The 12012-nt window shown below is 40.0% G+C and overlaps 1 protein-coding gene across 20 annotated transcripts in view; it reads right to left on the reverse strand.

Moving 5' to 3' along the window:
• Nucleotides 1-12012, reverse strand: part of LOC112810676 (uncharacterized) — a 35956-nt gene that overhangs the window by 15116 nt on the left and 8828 nt on the right. For 5 of the 20 annotated variants that reach the window (XM_073885307.1, XM_025854429.2, XM_025854423.2 and 2 more), the window contains exon 1: nt 635-1933. The gene's annotated coding sequence lies outside the window, so the exon portion shown is untranslated. Of the gene's footprint in view, nt 1-634; nt 1934-3125; nt 3198-3558; nt 4066-10379; nt 10575-11572; nt 11702-12012 lie in introns of those variants that run through there. The other 15 variants (XM_073885309.1, XM_073885311.1, XM_073885310.1 and 12 more) reach the window with 8 other exon arrangements.

A 12012-nucleotide genomic window follows, 5' to 3' on the forward strand; every position in this document is an offset into this window, starting at 1 on the left:
ATTACTTGGAAGATTTCTCAAACAAGAAGGGGACTGCTGGGATTTTGCCTTTCTCCATACATCTATGATTATAGAATCCATAAAATCCATGAGGGTACTGAATGTCTCTTTTATTTTTTTTTTATTTTTTTTTTTTAAAGATTTTATTTATTTATTAGAGAGCGAGCGAGAGAGAAACAGCATGAGAGGGGAGAGAGTCAGAGGGAGAAGCAGGCTCCCCGCTGAGCTGGGAGCCCGACGTGGGACTCGATCCCAGGACCCCGGGATCATGACCTGAGCCGAAGGCAGTCGCTTAACCAACTGAGCCACCCAGGCGCCCTGAATGTCTCTTTTAAACTAATAACTAGAGGTCTTGATTTCTTTTAAATTTTCAATTAGGGTTATCCCATTATTCATAAATAAAACCACATACAAAAATACATATACTTGTAGAAATATTTTGGGAAAATATGCTACAAATATTAATAGTGATTGTTTTTGGATGTTGAGACCATGGATAATTTTAATTTCTTCTCTTTTAGGTCCCTCAGTTACTTATTATTTCACAACCCTGCATTAACTCCATCAGAAATATTGTTTTAAAAAGCCATTCCCATTAAAAAGAATTTTTTAATGAGTTGGGAGAATGGGGTACCTTGTAGTCATTAAGAAAATTGTGATTAGGGCGCCTGGGTGGCTCAGTTGGTTAAGAGACTGCTTTCGGCTCAGGTCATGATCCTGGAGTCTCGGGATCAAGTCCCGCATCAGGCTTCCTGCTCAGCAGGGAGTCTGCTTCTCCCTCTGACCCTTCCCCCTCTCATGTGCTCTCTCTCTCTCTCAAATAAATAAATAAATAAAATCTAAAAAAAAAAAGAAAATTGTGATTAAATAGGCCTACGTAAGTGGTAACAACCAGGAAATCAATGTGACTGAAAAAATAATTCCTTTTTTTTTTTTTTAAAGAGCAGTCGCTCAACCAACTGAGCCACCCAGGCGCCCTGAAAAAATAATTCCTACCAATTGAATATTGTCTCTCATCAACACCTGAGATCCTTCTGTGAAGGATCACAGGGCTTTTCCAAAGTGATTATGAGACAGAAAAAGAAATGCTTATTTCAGAGCAGCTGCTCAATAACTTGAGCTTAACCCTCCTGGGCTCCAATGAATACATCAGTTATTAAATCCTTGCAATGCATCTTATAAATCGTGTTCAAGATACATATGTAACTTAACAATTTCTTTTTTTATTTTATTATGTTATGTTAATCACCATACATCATTAGTTTTTAATGTAGTGTTCCACGATTCATCGTTTGTGTATAACACCCAGTGCTCCATTGAATTCGTGCCCTCTTTAATATCCATCACCAGGCTAACCCATCCCCCCACCCCCTCCCCTCTAGAACCCTGTTTTTTCTCAGAGTCCATAGTCTCTCATGGTTCTGTAACTTAACAATTTCTTAAACATTTTTATTCATAATAAATATTTCTCAATATTACATTATATACATATATATTTTCCTGATGACTAAATTACTAATAAACATAATTTTTAGTATTGCATGGGATACTACTTTTATAAAAGATTATCCCAAAAGTCATTCCTAGTTATCCCAGACTTTTATTCTACACTTGTAAGAATCAATCTTGTTGGGTCTTATACAACTTTGATAATATCATGAAATGATAGACTTCCTCCCCACCAAATTACCTGCTGACAAATATATACAACAATCTTGTACATAACCTTAGATTTTTGTTGTCCTGAAAACACATAACTGAGTCCAAAGACTTCATGTTAAGAATCCCTCTTTTGGGGGGTACCTGGGTGGCTCAGTGGGTTAAGCATCTGATTTCGGCTCAGGTCATGGTCTCAGGGTCCTGGGATAGAGCACCCCCCATCCCTCCACCCTCCAGGCTCCACACTCAGGGGGAGTTTTCTTCTCCCACTGCCCCCATCCCATGCCCCCCCGACTCGTGCACGCTCTCTCTCTAATGAATAAATACAATCTTTAAAAAAAAAAAGAATCCCTCTTTTGGTTCATTCGAGTGTCTGATTCATTTCCTGCTTGCAAGCATCCATCCTAATTAATCTCAGATTTTCATTACTTTTGGGAATACAGAAAGCTGATAAGGAATGACTAAGAATCATCATTTAAAACCAATAGCTAATATTAGTTAAGCACTCTTCTAATGTGCCAGGTAGTCCTCTAAGAGCTTAACAGATATTAATTCAGGTAATCTTTAAAACCACACTGTGAGGTATATACTATTGTAATTCTGAATTTACAGATAAAGAAACTGGGACCAGAAATACTGCTCAAACTCACTCAGATTTAAGTGGCAGGCAGGATCCAAATTCCTTTAATCTAGGTTCAAAATTCTTAAACACCTTATATACCTCAGTCTATTGAAAAACATACCCCAAATAAACTAATGGTACAAACTTTCAATCGTAAGAACAAGTTCTTAAGACCTAATGTACAGCACGGTTACTGTATTATATACTTGAAATTTGAAATTTAAGAGTAGATCTTAAGTTTTCTCACCACACACAAAATAACTCTGAGGTGTTGGATGTTAATTGGTCTGATTGTGGTAATCATTTCATTCCACAATGTATACATATACTGAAACATCCTGTTGTACACCTTAAGTATATACCATTTTGTATTTATCAAAAATAAGCAAAACAAACTCATGCTACCAAACCTCCAACCACATCTGGCTGGTACCCCAAATTTCCAATCACGGAGTTCCTTGGAAAAAAAATCCCCATCCCTATTCTGGAATCATTGAAGGTATCTAAACAAACCCTAAATTACTCCTTAACAAACCACAGTCGAAAACAAAGCATGAACATTGACTTCCAAACGGGGTATTTCCATAATCAGAATCCTTAAGAAAAAGTGCTCACAAAGCAACTGAATATATAGCATACGATGAACTAACTGCATTAAATGAACACTAGCGAGTGTTACCTATTAATTAGGTCCCCCGCCGTTAACTACGTAGGGAAATCTTGAGGCCCAAATCAATGAATAGACCATTCTTAAGCAGCACATTCCAAGGGAAGAAAATCAAAAAGCCCAGTGTTCTGAAAATCAAATGCATTTCACGGAAACAAAGAAGCAGCACAAACTCACACAGAACCTGGCTTTCCGAGGCGCGGCAGCGATTCGTTTCACTTCAAAGGCCTTCTCTGGAGACTGGCCGGGCTGGGGAAGCAAATAGTGTTCATTACATCCCAGGCTTTTCTTGATCGGTTAGAAACCACCCTCCAAGCCCCGTGACCCTCGCTAACCGCCACAGGCATGCACAAACGGAAACGAGAGACAAACGAGGAAAGGTTTGCGGTCCAGCGGGTCCTCCGGACCTCAGAGGTCAGCCCTGAATCTAGCTCCAGCGTTTTGCAGGGGACCTTTATTCTGGGGCTCCACCTCCAACTGCCCTCTGCGGCCGGGCCTTGGTGGTTGAGAAGACCGAGGTGCGTTAAGACCGCAGGGTCTCGCACTGCATAATAGGCCGCGCCCACAAACCGGGCCCCGCACAGTTATTGCCGCACGAGTTTAAACCCACCCCGTCCGGGTCTCCTCACTCGGGAGGAATCGCCTAGTAGGCCGAGGCCCCAGGACCCACCCCCGGTCCGGTCCACAGAATCTGCCCCTTCCCGTACACGTTTCCTTCAGAAAAGCAGAGGCCACAGCAGAGCCTGGCTCCGCGTACCCGTGCTGCCACCAGCTCTGAGGACCACCGAGCCCTCAACTCTGCGGGCTTCCAGAGCGCCTATCGCGGGCCGAGTGCGCAGGCGCGCAGGGGGCGGGGGCAAGTGCCTCGGTTGTTCAGGGAGGGCTGGCGGGGGAGAATGGGGCCAGGTCCTCCGCTGGCCGACCGAGTGGAGAAGCAGAGTTCCGGCAGGGCCAGGGTTCCTCAGGCCTGTAAAGGTGACCCTGTGAGCGACCGGTGCTACGGAGGATAATCCAAGCCTGCTCCCTTGTTAGAACTGTAGTCCAAAATCACAAAAGCTGTGTATTCTGGCTTTCCTCTTTTGGCTCTTGGCTCCGCCCCCTGTTTGAGCCGCGAACACCGCCCTCGAGCGCCGAGCTTTGAGGCTCCGGAGAGTTGCCGTTTCTGTACGGAGTACGCAGGCGCGCGATGGGGCGGGGAGGGGCCGAACCCCGGACTCTACTGAGGTGGGGGAGGCTCCTGGGGCCACAACCGCTGGGGGACTGGGGGGTAGGGCGAAGGGCAAGGGGCACCGTAAGAGAGGTTGGATTCTTGCGCCCTGCTTGGGGACTGTTCAGATCTTCATTTAGGCTTGAAGCGATGACCCTGACTGGTATCAGTGCCCTGCTCATGGTTCACGTGGCGTTTCCTGAGGTACTGGCGTGGTGCCTCGAGTGCCTGAGTGGGTGATCGAAGACTGGCTTGTGTTTTTTCCTGCTTGGAGCTATTTCCCCGCATATGTGCCATTCTTTGGATGCAGGACTAGAGAGGCACCACAGAGAACACTGTGTGTGATTATGGCTGTGATGCCAGCTTTAGGGATCTCTGAATTCTCTGTGGTTTGTGGCATTAAAAAAATGAAAGCGGAGTAAATCGGAAGATCTAATTGGCTTTATTTGACTATTGTGAGTTGGGCAGCATCCCTACTAATAAAGAGACATCCCCAGGAGTTTCACAGAATGGGAGGTTTTAGAGGCAGGATGGTGGGGCAAGGAAATTAATAGCAAAAGAAAATAAAGGGTTGGTACCCGCCAGGTCATCTTTTTGAGGTAAGGGAATAGGTCAGAGTCTTATTTTGCAGATTACCTGATCAGGAAATTTTAGATGGACTGTCCAAAGGTCACATTTCTGGGAGTGGCTGAAACTGCAATTGCTAATTAATTAAAAGTGTGAATGTTGATATGTTCTATGGGGGGTAAGTGACTTCATTTGGGGTCTTTCTTTTATAACTGTGAAGTGCCTCAAATTGTATCGTTGAAGGTGACTGTGCTGTGAAGGAAACCAGAGTATGTCACTCCAGTATATACCTTTTTGACATAAAAATTATTTTGAACTGAAGGCAATTTATAAGCATGAAAGTCAGGAAAGCTCTCTCTGCCATTTCTGCCTAAAGGAAGGGTATACATTCTCCTTTATTGGAGACAACTCTAGACTCTTAGCCCATAGGAATCTGCAAATCAGCCTTACTCCACTAGTTTCCTTTCACAGATTGCCACCCTTGGGAGCCTAAAACTGCTTTAATTTATCCTGTCATTTCTTTACAAACTTATTTGTTGAATGCTAAGCCACCACTTTTGAGTTACTCTTGTTTTCTCCCATATGACATGTACACACATGTTAATAAATTGTCTTCTGTTAATCTTTTTTGTTACAGAGCCCCAGCTGAAAACCCAAAATGGGTAGAGGTAAAAATTTTTTCTTTTGTAGCCCTAGTGTGTGTTATTTCTGGCATAGTTTTGATAGGCCTGCACTTCTGCTTCTTACTTTCCATGGACATTATGTTTGTGGGTGTAGGGGAGCAGAATTTGCCACCCAAAATATGTCTCTTTAGCATAAGGATTATTTTAGGCTGATTATTTTTAAGAAACTGCAAACACAGGAGAAGCTCTAAAACTGAGAAGTTTTTTTTTTTAAAGACTTTATTTATTTGTTTGACAGAGAGATAGCACAAGTAGGCAGAGCAGCAGGCAGAGGGAGAGGGAAAAGCAGGCTCTCTGCTGAGCAGGAAGCCCGATGCAGGACTTGATCCCAGCACCCTGGGATCATGACCTGAGCCGAAGGCAGCCGCTCAACCGACTGAGCCACCCAGGCACTCCCTAGAAGTTACTTTTTGTAAGAAACATTTACATTTAGGGCGCCTGGGTGGCTCAGTAGTTAAGCAGCTGCCTTCCGCTCAGGTCATGATGCTGGAGTCCAGGATCAAGTCCCACATCAGGCTCCCTGCTCAGCAGGGAATCGGCTTCTCCCTCTGACCCTCATCCCACTTGTGCGCTCTCAAATAAATAAAATCTTAAAAAAAGTAAAAGAAACATTTACATTTATAAGGGAAATCTCCAGTTGTAAGGGTGTTTCCCCCACTGTACCAAGAAGAGGGTACCTAAATCTCTAGAATGTTATCAGTGGAGAAGGCATGGACTTAAATCTCTATAACAACGTTATCCTTGTTTATTATGCTTTTCCTGGTAACCTCCCAGCATCTTCTTTTGTTTTTAGCTGGAGATGGTAATTAAGGTAATTTGGTCATTTGGGGGAGTCACTCAGTTTTCCCTTGTATACAGGAAGTATACATGTTATTAAACTTATGTTTATCTCCTGTTAATCTGTCTCATGTCAATTTAATTCTTAGACCAGCCAGAAGAATCTTGTAAGGCAAAGGAAAATTTTTCCTCCCCAACATGGATCACTATGTTACTAGGTGTTGGGATTTTGATGGTCGGAATCTTGGCCATTAAGTGTGCCCTCAAGAATGTGATGCTATGGCATTTAAGTGAGTAAAATAATTATAGGCAAAAAAATACTGGAAAGGAAGAGGTAAGATTATCGTTATTTCTGAGTGATAAGATTGTAGGAGTATATAATTGGGAAGTTGAAATTAATAGGACTTCATAAAACAAAAGAAGGGCACTTTATTTTCTCTTATAGCTGCACTTGCAATATTCATCTGTAGATTAGGTTTTTTAGTTTAGGTTTTTGGTTTTGGTTTTTGATTTTTTTTACCTGTACCTTGATGAAATCTTGAATGAATTCAATGATGTTTTCAATCAGTCTTGGATAATACAAGTTTCTTTGAAAACTTTTAGCTAAAAGATCAGTTTTATTTTAGTAGTTAAAAATGTCTTTAGTAATAAAAATGTCCAGTATAATAATCAATATTTCATTTAAAGCAAAAAAAACTTCCTTCTTTTTCCTTAACCACATCCAAATATGGTTATATCTCAATTATTGTGGTATTTATATAATATGTGGTTTTATAATAATGTAAATTATTTTTTATTCAAAACCAAGTAGATTTTCTAGATATTTTTTTTCTTTCTTTTTTTTTTTTTTAAAGATTTTATTTATTTATCTGACATTGAGAGACACAGCAAGAGAGGGAACACAAGCAGGGGGAGTGGGAGAGGGAGAAGCAGGCTTCCCCTTGAGCAGGAAGCCCTATGCGGAGCTCGATCCCAGAACCCTGGGATCATGACCTGAGCCGGAGGCAGATGCTTAATGACTGAGCCACCCAGGCACCCCGATATTTTTTCTTTATTAAGGATTTAATTAGTTTTCTTTGTACCTGTTCTTAAATTTTAGAGATGTTCCACAGATAAATGTTCCATATTTATGTTAAATGTCCACAGATTATTTTTTTCAGTTGTTCAAATATCCATTAGAATCTCTCAGTCTACCATTCTGGGGCTTCAGTTGGACTCTACAGTTGTCCTGAAACTTACTTTCATTGTTTTCCTGAATTGGATTACTGTTTCCTGGAATTAAGTTAATTTTCCATTTTCATTAAAGTTCTTTTACCAACAGTTTCCTTTAGATGCATGTGTTAAATTTCTTAGTTCTTTAATGTTTGGAAATGTCTTAACTCTACTCTCACACTTTGCCACTATTCAAAACTCGGAAACATCACTTTAAAGTTTTCTGGTAGCTTATGTTGTCAAATCTAATACCAATTGTTTTCTGTTCCTCTATGTGTAATCTTATGTCTCCCGTTCAAATACTTAATGCTATTTATATCCCCAGTGTACTGAAATTTCATGACTTATGGCATGGATCTTTAAATATTTTTTACGCTAGATATAGGTGAGATTTTTAGTCTGTAGGTTCCAGATCTGAGAATTTTTCTTATATTTTTTGGTTTTTGGCAGTCTTCTCCATTTCAGGTTTTTTATTCCTGGCATTTGTATTTGCTGAAAGGACTATTCCTGAGTTGTGCCTAATTTTTCCTTCTTCATAGCTTTCTGTTCTTATTTATGGATGCAATATAATTTTCAATCTCTCAGAGTAATTACAGTTGTTCAGAGTTTTTTTGTCCATTTTTGTCTTTTATGTCCAAATCAAATTTCTTTTCAAAAAAGCTTGAATTGTTTTTCTTCCTTTTGCATGGGATACTTTCCTGAAATGTGTGGTAATCCTTGCCTGCAGTCAAGAGGTGAAATTTCTCGGGGCGCCTGGGTGGCTCAGTCGTTAGGTGTCTGTCTTTGGCTCAGGTCATGATCCCAGGGTCCTGGGATTGAGCCCTGCATCCGGCTCCCTGCTCAGCAGGAAGCCTGCTTCTCCCTCTCCCACTACCCCTGTTTGTGTTCCCTCTCTTGCTGTCTCTCTCTCTGTCATATAAATAAATAAAAATCTTAAAAAAAAAAAGTTGAAATTCCTCAACTGGCAGACATTAGAGCCAGCCTTTTCACCAGAAGACGGCTAGGGAGCTCTCTTCTCCGCTCTTTAATTTAGAGCAGAAACTAGGTCCAGTCTCCTGAGTTACTGGTGTTTGGGGTTAGGAGAGGCCCACAGTTCTGGGTATGGTTTTTCACTCAGACTGCCTATGCCTCAATCCTGTCTTTATTTGTGCAGTTGCACATCCTTCCTGGGTCAGTTTATCCAGAGATCAAACCCCCTCTGCAGTGTATTTGATTACAGAAGAGAGGAAAAGTAAAGGGGGAGAACAACCAGTTTGTGCACAAATTTTCAACCAATCTGTTTCCAGGTCTATACCTCTCCAGCTTTATCATCTTTAGAGACTATAGAACTCAGCAACAAACAGGACCTAATTGACATTTATGAAACATTTGACCCAACAGCAGCAGAAAACATATTCTTTTCAAATGTTCATGGAGTATATAATGAGATATACCAAATGCATGGCCATAAAATAAACCTCAAAATATTTAAAAGAATTGAAATCACATGGAGAATATTCTCTGACCGCAATGGAATCAAACTAGAAATCTATAACAGAAAACAGGAAAGTCTCCAAACGCTTAGAAACTAAACACTCTTCTAAATAAACTGTGGGTCAAAGAGGAAACCTTAAGGGAAATTAGAAAATTACATTAAGTTGAATGAAAATAGAAAATATCAAAATTCATGGCACACAGCTGAAACAGTGCTATGGGAAACTGTTTGGCAATAAAGGAATACATTAGAAAAGAAGAAGAATCCCAAATGAATAAAATAAGCTCCCACCTCAAGAACCTAGGAAAAAAAGAACAATATACACACAAAGCAAGCAGAAGGAAGAAAATTTAAAAATGAACTTTGACCTAATTGTCAAACCTATTATGAAGATCAATTCAAAATGGATCACAGACTTAAACATTAAAACTATAAAACTTGTAGGAAGAAACATAGGAGAAAATCTTTAGGATTGAGGGCTAGGTAGAGTTCTTAGACCTGATACCAGAAGCATAATCGATACAAGGAAAAACTGAAAAACTGGACTTCATTAAAAGTAAAGTCTTTGGTCTGTGAAAGTCCACATTAAGAGGATAAACAGACAAGGTACATCCAGAAGAAAATATTTATAAATCACATATACAACAGAGGAATAGTATGTAGAATGACTATGTTAATTAGCTTGATTGTGGTGACATTTCACAATGTATGCATATATCAAACCAAGTTGTGTTCCTTAAATATATACAATTTTAATGTTCAATTTTACCTCAGTGAAAATTGGTGGGGGATAGAATGAAAAGGTCTAACATAACTCTCATTGGAGTGTCAAAAGGAAAAAAAAAAAAGAATGGAGAAAAGATAGTATGTAAAGAGATAATGAATGCAAAGTTTCCAGAATTGAAGAAAACGGAACCCACAAATCCAGGAAGTACAATATATCCCAGGTGGGATGAATGAAACAAAAAAAGGTCTGTGATTAAACATATTAAAACAACAACAACACAACTTGAGAATACAAAAGATTAAATTAAAAGCACCTAAACTAGGGGTCCCTGGGTGGCTTAGTCAGTTAAGTGGCTGACTCTTGATTTCAGCTCAGGTCATGGTATCATGATCCTGGGATTGAGCCCCACATTGGGCTCTGTGCTCAGCAGGAAGTCTGCTTGAGGATTCTCCCTTTCCCTCTGGCCCTCCCCCTATTCCCACACATGTGCTCTCTCAAATAAATGAATCTTGAAAAAAAAAGTCAGGGGCACCTGGGTGGCTCAGTCAGTTGAATGACTGACTCTTGATTTTGGCTCAGGTCATGATCTCAGAGTTGTGGGATTGAGCCTCGCTTCAGGCTCCCCACTCAGTGTGGAGTTTGCTTGAGATTCTTTCCCTCCCACTCTAGAGCCTCCACCCCTGGTGTTACGGTGCGCGCTCTCTCTCTGAAATAAATAAATAAAATCTTTAAAGTGTACAGTTCAGTGATTTTTAGTATATTCACAGAGTTGTATAGCAATTACCATAATTTTAGGACGCCTGGGTGGCTCAGTGGGTTAAGCGACTGCCTTTGGCTCAGGTCATGATCCCGGGGTCCTGGGATCGAGTCCTGCATCGGGCTCCCCATGCTCTGTGAGGAATCTGCATCTCCCTCTGCCTCTGCCTGCCACTCCTCCTGCTTGTGTGCATGCTCTCTCTGTCAAATAAATAAATAAAATCTAAAAAAAAAAAAAAACAATTACCACAATTTTAAAACATTTTAATCATATCCCCCAAAGAAACCCTAAATTCATTAGTACTCCCCATTGCCCCCCAAATCCTTCTTCCCTAGGCAACCACTGTTTTTCTATCTGTCTCTATGGACTTACCATTTGACAATTCCAATATAAACTGAATTATGTAATAGTTGGTCTTCTGTGACTGTCTTTTTCATTTAGCATAATGTTTTCATCTATGTTGTAACATGTATTAGTACTTCATTCCTTTTTATTGCCAAGTAATAGTCCATTATATGGATATAACACATTTTTTCCATCTAGTAATGAGCATTTGAGCTGTTTCTACTTTTAGCTGTTACAAATAATGTTGCTGTGAACATTCATGGACAAGTTTTTGCATGGACCTATGTTTTTATTTTTTTTGAGTATCTACTTAGAGTTTAATCACTGGGTTATATGGTAACTCTATGTTTGACCTTTTGAGGAACTGGCAAACTATTTTCCAGAGCAGCTACACCTTTTTACATTTCTACCAGTAATGGAAGAGGGTTCCAGTTTCTCCACATCCTCACCAATACTTGTCTTTTTCACTGTAACATTCCCATTGTGTGTCAAGTGGTATTTCATTGAGATTTGGTTGTATCCCCCTGATGGCTAATGATGTTCATGTACTGGTTGGCCAGTTTTATATCTTTTGATGAAATAACTAATCAGCTCCTTTGCCTGTTTTTTTTATTACTGGATTGTCTTTTTTATTGAATTGTAACAATTTTTTATGTATTCTAGATAAAAATTTCTCATCAGATAGATGATGTGCAAAATTTCTTTCCCATTTGATGGGTGGCCTTTCTACTTTCTTCATGATGTCCTTCAAGCAGAAAGGTTTTTAATTTCGATTATGTTCAATAATGCATAATGGAGTTACCTTAGTCTTTGGGGGCTGCTATAGCAAAAAATCAAAACTGAGTGGCTTATAAACAACAGAATTTACTACTCACAGTACTGGAAGCTGGAAGTTCAAGATCAGGGTGCCAGTATGGTCAGGTTCTGATGAAGGTCCTCTTCCAGGTTCATGCTGTGAACCTCTTGCTGTGTCGTTCCATGGTAGAGGGGTTCCCAGGCTAAGGCTAGATTGGTAAATTCAAACCAAAAAGAGCAGGGATTTGATAAGCTCTACAAAAGTCTTAGGGAGAAAAGAATAAACTAAACCAAAAGTTAGCAGATGAAAATAATAAAGATTAGAGGGGAAACAATTAAACAGAGACTAGAAAGACAATAGAAAAGATCAACAAAACTAAAAACTGATTAGGAAAAAAAAAACACCTTTTTTTGACAAACCTTTAGCCAGACTAAAAAAGAAGACTGAAAATTATAAAGGAAAGAGGAGACATTACAGCCGATGCCACAGAAATATAAAGGATCGTAACAGACTACTGTG

This window comes from Callorhinus ursinus, unplaced genomic scaffold (genome assembly GCF_003265705.2).
Source record: "Callorhinus ursinus isolate GAN/ISIS: 27379988/994484 unplaced genomic scaffold, GSC_fseal_2.0 scaffold61, whole genome shotgun sequence".
NCBI classification, from domain to species: Eukaryota; Metazoa; Chordata; class Mammalia; order Carnivora; family Otariidae; genus Callorhinus; species Callorhinus ursinus.